The sequence below is a fragment of the Equus quagga genome, chromosome 4 (assembly GCF_021613505.1).
Source record: "Equus quagga isolate Etosha38 chromosome 4, UCLA_HA_Equagga_1.0, whole genome shotgun sequence".
In the NCBI taxonomy this organism is placed as follows: Eukaryota; Metazoa; Chordata; class Mammalia; order Perissodactyla; family Equidae; genus Equus; species Equus quagga.
This window is the reverse complement of record NC_060270.1, coordinates 88,456,521-88,464,869: the sequence shown is the minus strand read 5'-3', so window position 1 is coordinate 88,464,869 and position 8,349 is coordinate 88,456,521.

Below are 8,349 nucleotides of genomic sequence, written 5' to 3'. Positions count from 1 at the left end.
AGTGCAGAAGGTACTGAAAAAATTTAGATGGGACCAGACAATGTGCATTGGAATCCTGGACCTGTTTTTACTCAACACTGACATGAGGCATCTGGCTTCACCTCAGTGAGCTGTAACTTACTCTTTTTTGAAATGGGGACCAAAAACGCCTACACTGGAGGATTGATGATTTGATAGAACATGGCCTGGATGTAGTAGGTAAATAATAAATATATCCCCACTCCGTTCCTTATTTCTCACATTGTTCCATCTTACTGCAGGTAATACCTTCCAGTGAGCATTATTCCTCTCTCTTGCGTCTGGTAGAATTAAATTCTTGAATCTTTCCCTCTCCTCTGTGACTGTTCCCTTTTCACCTCCTATGCTGCTTCCCCTTCTGTTCAGTCCTTACCCTTTCAGCATGAGTGAGCCCAAGGTCCCCTTCTCTTTCTCCTCTACATTTCTTTTACACACTTCTTTCAGGGCATCTACAATGAGTGAAGGTAGCCTACAATGAAGAGGGGATGCCAGCTGTATCCTTCGTCCCCCTCTATTACCTTCCTCTGTAGTTTGAGGACCCTTTCAACAGTGCCTTAACTCTGCTCTTAGTAACCAACAGCCATTATCCAGGCATTTGGAAAACCGGTAATGACATATTCCCAACCTGGCTAAATAATGCTTCAACTGTGTGAACAGTAAATTTCAGAGTCTTCTGTCAATTCTCGTTTCATCCATTGTATTTTCAGCTTTAGGAAGTCTTCATTATATACCTGTTGCCTCAGTGAGATATGTGACACTTGTGTGAGTTCTGCTTTGACCTTCCACCCGTGTTGAAATATCAAGTTTGAAAGAACAAGTAGAAATAAAGGATATTCTTAATAGAGCCAGAGAATCATTCCCTTGAAAATTTCTCCATTATTTTGCAACTCTGAGAAGTCGCCAACATCATTGCGAGATTTGGCTTGTGTACACCTGGAAAATATGAGACTTGAATATTTCATGTTGACACTCTAGATTTACTTCCCCTGGGCTCGGGAGAGAGGTAAACTGCATGTGTTAAACCTATTGCTAAACTATAACTCAGCCTATGCCACAGAGGGCTTCCTGGGGCCCTCTTAGTCTTTCAATATTTACCCCCTACCTTTTCATCCTAAATGAGTTTATTTAGCCGTTTATATATTGGAACAAATACTCTTTAGGGTCAGCTTTAGTCCCAGGTAGAGAAGGCAGATGTTTATAGGTTATGATTTTTACAAAGTCCAAAAGCCTCCTACAAAAAATACTTTTCCTAAAACCCATATTGAAATCCCCATATTAGTCACTTCCTTGGAATGAAGCAGTGAGAAAAAAATTCTCTGATAAAATTTACAAGTTATCTTAAAGTCATGACACATAAAGCCCCTTTCACTTACTGATCAAACTAGATAATTAGTCACTGAGAAGGACTAAAGAGAGGAAACTTGTGATAGGAAAGGGGAGGAAAAACAACATTTGGAGTATGTCCAAGCTTGGAGAGGCAACACAATCTGAAGAGTTGAAGGAAATGATAGAAAGGAGATATCACTAGAGACACCCTTCATGATCTTAAAATACTTGCTTAGGACCATCCCCAGTGTTACCCATCCGTACTTTCATCTGTCCATCCATTCATCCATCCATCCATCCACCCATGTAATAAGTGTTTATTGAGTAACTTTGTACAGGGCACTGCACTGCTGCATGAAGGACACATAAATGAAAAGAACTCAAATCTTTATTCTTAAAGAGCTTGTAGAGAAATAAAAGCATCTAAATGAAATTTGCAAGTCAGAGTCTTACACATTGTAATAGATATCAGCTCATGGTGCTGTGATAAGAACTGACGTTTATTATCTTGTGGCAGACACTGTTCTTTAGAAGTATTGTTCATTTAATTCTTCCAACAATGCTCTAAGGTAGATGTTATTATCAAATCCACTTTACAGATGAGAAAATGGTAATAGACCTTAAGGAACTTGCCCAAAAGAGACAGGCTTAGGATCTGACCCCAGATTATCTAGCTCCAAAACCCATTTTCTTAACTCTCTGTTGCATAGCTCTTAGGAGCCCACAGGAGTTAGAGACAAACTAAATAAAGTCCTGCAGAAATAAACATGAGCAATATTACCCAGATTCTAATGGTCATCTCTATTTGAATCTTCAGCTCGTCAGGAAAGAAATAGAGCTCGTCAGCTGAAATTGGGAAGAATACAGGGTTATTATAGCCATTGCTTCATTCTCTAGAGCCTCAGTGTAATCAACATGACTGGTTACGAGCTTAAACATCAAGGCTATTATTCATTGGCAAACTGGATCCTCAAGGATTAAAAAGGGTTAGTAGGACACCTTTGAATTTTTATGATTTGGCCATTTTCCTTGTGAATAGAGACAGGCATTGGACATCTTTCAGGCTCCAAAAGAAGATAGATGACAAAAAAGAAAATCTAGGGAGGCCAGTGAAGATTTGTGAGCAAGACAAATTTTGTCAGTATAGGGAGGAGACCTAGGAGACTATAGCATCTAATTTGATACACTTATAAGCCACAAACATGTCTGAATGACCAAGAGCCAGCCACCACCACAAAATAACCAGGATAGGTCTGGAGTCAGCAGGGAAGAGCTGGGAAGAAGGCCAGGCCGATAATGAAAGGGGGCATTAAGGTACACATTAAACTCTCTAAAGGGAAAAAAAAATAAGCAAAATTTCCAAGACATCCCTAACAAAAAGTTGAAGTATTAACATTTTTGCTAAAGTAGCAAAAATAGCAAATTTGCTGCTTTTACTAAGTACATTATATTGCTTTTTTTTTTCTTGAAGTGGGGAGGTGGTAAAGCTCCACTGAGCAATAGTGAGGATGTAAGAGACTTTTCAAAAGTAGTACTTCAACCAATTATTTGGAGTTTGAAGGGAGCAGTTAATTTTTCTGGCATTGAGAGCTCAGCATATTTGGAGCTGGCATCCAATGGCTTAGTCCAGTTCCCTGAGCGACTTGGGATCCCAGATGGGAGAGAGGCTGTCTTATTTCAAGGAGTAAAACTGCCATTGGAACCCAGGGTGCTTGATTGAAATTTCAGACATCTGATTTTGTCAGAGTTCGGATCCCTTTCCTTTGAAATGCCCTGCCTTAATAACCACTTTAACCCATTGCCAATCTTTCCGGCAAACATGTCTCCCTATGATTGGGAAAATTAATGAACAGGCACTAGCTAATATAATTAAACCCAAACACTCCTGATTTCAGTCTTAAGAAAAAGCCACTGCCCTGATTTTCTCTTGACAACACAAAAGTCTTGCCATCCCTGCACTGTTTAATTATTGAAATGAACTGTAACAGTACACCGGATGGGGGCAGAGGTCGCTGAGCAGTGCTGGAAGTCAGAAAGCGGGCAGGGGTGACAGAGGGCCTGCCAACGCCTCAGGCTGCAGCTACAAACCCACACACTTGTTCTCAGGCAGCCAGCCTCTGATAGGTAGCCTGATAGCGGGACTAATTTGCTAGTATTCCAAAGGTCCAACGGTGCTTGCTTGTTTTAAGACAAGCCAAAATATGCTCTGGTGACCACCACGACATTGCAATTCCCATGCCCTACCACATTCCTCTTTTCAGATCCCAGGCATTTTTTTTTGTCTCTCTACGTGCAGTCCAGGATGTAGACAAAATGAATTCCAAGTGACCTATGTGGGGGTGGATTTTTTTTAGAAACAAACAGCAAATTAAGAGGAAAAAAAATCCTGTTCTCACTTTTTTTTTTTTATGGAGGGGGTGTATATGTTTATTTTCTCAGAGATACTTTCTGGCAGTGACAACAGAACTCAGTTCTATGGAAGTATCTTTTTTTTTCCCCAAATTTTAAAATGCTAGATATTAGCCCCCTATTTTTGTTTTCTTCTCTGCCTCCCAGACCTAACAGAATTATGAGAACTGCTTTCTTTCAACAAAGATGTCCAATGTCCAATTTTCTATGATTCTAGAATAACAACATCTCTTGAAAAGGTAGGAAGTTTTTTTCTAACATGTCGTTAGTAACATTTAGACTATTACCAAAGAAGATGGGGAAGAAAAAAGCTGGAAAAGGTTGTTAGAAGTGTTAACACTGGGTAAATCGGAGGAAAAGTGTGACTTTTCAAATATATTATTATTTAATTTTCAAGATTATTATTTAATAACTAAGAAAAATTATAAAAATAAATACATTCAATGCTTTGATAAAAAGATAATTTCTAAACATTTTGAGTGCTCTGAATTACAAACATAACTTTTTTTTTTAAAGAAAAAATAACTATCAGAAGTGATGGGATTTTTTTGTAGTATCAAATATGGCCTGAAACAAACTTGTCCTCAATCTTTCTATTCTACCCCATTCTCTTGGATGCTACCCTTCCTCCACTCCACACTTAGTACCACTGGGACTTGTTATTTCTCTCATCTTATTAAGGCTCTAAGCAACAATAAAGTCTTAAAGGGACTTGATAACCTTTCAATAATAAAATGTGGGTATACGGTCTCTTTTTTGTTTTTTGTGAGGAAGATTGGCCCTGAGCTAACATCTGTTACCAATCTTCCTCTTTTTTGTATGTGGGATGCCACTACAGCATGGTTTGATGAGCGGTGTGGAGGTCTGCACCAGGGATCCGAACCCACTAACCCCAGGCCGCCTGAGTGGATCACATGAACTTAACCACTACACCACTGGTCTGGCCCCTGTAGTCTCTCTTTAAGACCAGCAAAGATGACAGGAGGACCAGATATCACTGTATTTGCACATCATTTTTGTCCCAACTGTACACCTTCGAGAGCGAAAGGGGAGCAATTAATGATTGTACCAGTTCAAGAGGCCTAAACCAGAACTATCCCAGGAACAACAGGAGACCTTATGTCTCTATCTACATATTTGGTAATAAAGAAACTCATGTTTAGACATACATTAGATGGCTTTATCTTGTCTTGGGGTAGCCAGACTACCCCCCTCTCCTTTTGTCTTTCATTTACTGCCCCCATCCCTCAAGCTGAACTCCTGAATCAAGGCTGCTGGCTTTCTAGGGTCTCAACTCAACCTTTGCCATCACCAGATAGTCTCCAGTCTTACTAGATAGGTTTTGTGGGACCAGGCCAGACTTCCGGAGTGAGAGTGCTCTACCGTCACCCAGCCCCTTTGTCCCAGTCTAGCTGTCTGGGAACCAAGAATCCCCATGTGAGAAAAGCTTCACCGATTGTGCATCCTTCCTTGGGTGAAACAATAAGGACGTGTGAAAATGCAACAGGACTCTATTATAAGGTGATAGAGTAGTACACGAATTTAGCCAGGGGAAGAAATCCTATTCTCCATGATATTATAGTGCATGTAACAAGAACTTGGCACAGCCATGATGAATTTAGTTCTAGATGTCTCCACTTACAAATATGATACACAAAGTCCCTAGCAGTCCGTTTGGATAAGTTTTGTGAGAATGACTAACAGTGGTTTTCAAACTTTAGTATTTAAAAGAATCACATGGGGCCACTATTTAAATGGTTTCTGAGTTCCACTCCTCCGCAAGTTTAATTAGATGCCCAATAATCAGCATATTTAATAAGCTCATCAGGTGATTTGGATATAAGGGGTTTATGCAGCCAAAAGCCCTGGTAAAGGACTCATCTTTCTCAGTCATTCTCTTGCCAACACGCTGGATGCTGTGGGCCTATACGTAGCCTCTTCTGACAGCCTAGAAGTCCTCATATACTGGGAGGGATGTGCGGACCTACCTAAGACTGGAAAACAGACTTCCTCCTTCCTGTAAAAGTAGCATGGTGTACGTCCTGGGAAAATAGACCAATTTTGGCATAGGCTTAAAATTAAGGACTAAGGGACCTGGCCCCGTGGCCGAGTGGTTAAGTTCGCGCGCTCCGCTGTAGGCGGCCCAGTGTTTCGTTGGTTCGAATCCTGGGTGCGGACATGGCACTGCTCATCGAACCATGCTGAGGCAGCATCCCACATGCCACAACTAGAAGGACCCACAACGAAGAATATACAACTATGTATCGGGGGTGTTGGGGAAAAAAAGGAAAAAAATAAAATCTTTAAAAAAAAAAATTAAGGACTAAGATCAGTCTCCAGAGAAATAATGTTAAGTGTAGCCTAAACCCAATTCTGGAAGAAACTGTGATTCCCTTTATGATCCAGCCTTGGCAAAGAGAAGTTAAAATGTGGCTCAGCCACCTCAGTGATGTACGGGAACAGACTACAAGGAACAAGAATGGAAATTACTGTTAGGGGAGCATCTGAATTTTTCAAGCAAGGTGAGCTTTCCTCCTCAGTTGTCTAAGTTAACATTCGAATATGAGAAGAAATCCGGCCTCTGAAAACTGTACTTAATCCATTCTTTAAATAGCATCAGAGCCTTTTTCATTTCTCTCCACACTGCATTTTGTTGTTTTTGTCTCGGAGGCTTTAACGCAGGGCCAGGGCTTGTACTGGGAGGCCCGCGGCTTACAGGAAATAATGACCTGTATATATTTAGTTGTTCAAAGGAAATTAGAGTAGCCTGATTTTTATTATTCCCCATTGCCCCACGTTCTCTGGTGTAATAACTTGCCCTGTTCTCTAATTTACTTTTACATCATCGGAAATGTATACCATTTAGCCCAGATTCTCCCATGACCAATCAGGACCTGCTGCTAGCTAGGTTAACAAAACCTTCCAGGGAATGGGGAGCCCTCCTAATGCAGACCAGCCAGAGACACTGAAGAGCTGATCTTTCTGGAAAGTATGTAAGCTGGAGAAAGTAATTTCCCAACTTCTCTTAGGTAGCCGGTGACCACCATATGCCCCTGCTATTAAATGTGACAGCTAACCTTTTCAAGACTTTTCAAGTCCACTTAGATTAACCTTCTCCTGTAAAAATTTGTAGGCGATTTCCTTCTATTTCTTTTTTTAATTGTTAATCTATCAGTGTATTTCCAGTGGCGCTGCCTCCCTGTCCTGCCTTTCCTTCTTTCTTATCCCATCTCTTACCAGCAAACTCGTATATTCTCTTTAATGTTAATATCTCAAATGTAAAATTCATGTGTTTGTAGTTTTAATTTAGATGAAGAAACTTATCTGTCTGGGTTTTTTTTTGAAGTATGAGTAGATATTTAGATTATAAATGCATTGGAATTTTCCTGTTCCATAGCACCTATCATTTGTATTTGCTAGAATACTTGGTGATAGGAAGGCTACAGTGGGAAATATATCTTTTTTGGAGATAAATATCACAATATCTTCAGGACAATGGCAAGTTAGGTTTTTTTTTTTTCATTACAACATTACATATGGTTTACTGACTCAAGATGAAAGTAACATTTGAAAGGTAGGCAAAACTGATTTTTGTTGCCTTCGGTGTGTTTTGGGGGAACATTTAATAAAGTTTGGTGGATTCTCTGGATTCTGTTACAATAGTTTAAGTTGTGTGTTCTTTAACTGGCAGGATTTAGCAGGATAAAAATGAAGAGACATAGTAAGTAGTTTTAATAATCACAACTTTTGAAATTCACTCCAACATGATCATATTTTAAGAGCTCAATAAATTTGGCCTTTATAAACTTTTCTTCATCCCTTCCCAAACATTTCTTTTCGGTCTGGGCAGTTGCCTCATTATTAAATAGGTTCTCTGTTCCAAAACAAACTCAAGTCACTCATATTCATTTACTTTAATCTCCCTCAGCCTCAGATATTGTAAGATTAATTATTGGTGTTGTTGTGTCCCCTCCCTGCCCCTTCTGAAACAGCAGCAATCCACCTCATTTTCCTACTTACAATTTCTTAAAAAGAACATTTTTCTTTTTTAATACTCTCTCAAATTTGATACCTCTGAATGTTCCTCATTTCTTCCTAAATCTTAACTAAATCCTCCCAACCCTCCTAAAATACTAATCTCTGGTTCTGGTTCAGGGGACAATTTTTAAAACAGTTGCTACTTTATAGTGACTTTAATGACTGAACCATAGTTTTATGATGGGAGCTTAGGCAGTTTTTCTTACCAAATCACCTGCCTTGCTCTCAACCCTAATCCTGGGTAATATGGTAACTTGGCTGGATCTGTCTTCAGAGGTCACAGAAATTCTTTTGTGATACTCTGGCTCACTAACCCTCTGAGGACCTTTGAGCTTCAGGAAAATTTGGGATATGAATAGTTTATACCTCAGATGTATTTAAATCAGCTAATACTTGTCCTTTCCAGAGAGTTCACCAGGTGGTTGACAATGGAGCCAGGGGTTAGGGAGGTGGATAGGGAATAATGTAGTGGAGTGGAGAAGAGAAATACTGATTGTTTTCTCTGCAGTGACAAAAATATTCAATTGCCAAAAGTCAATTTGACAATATTCATTCCAA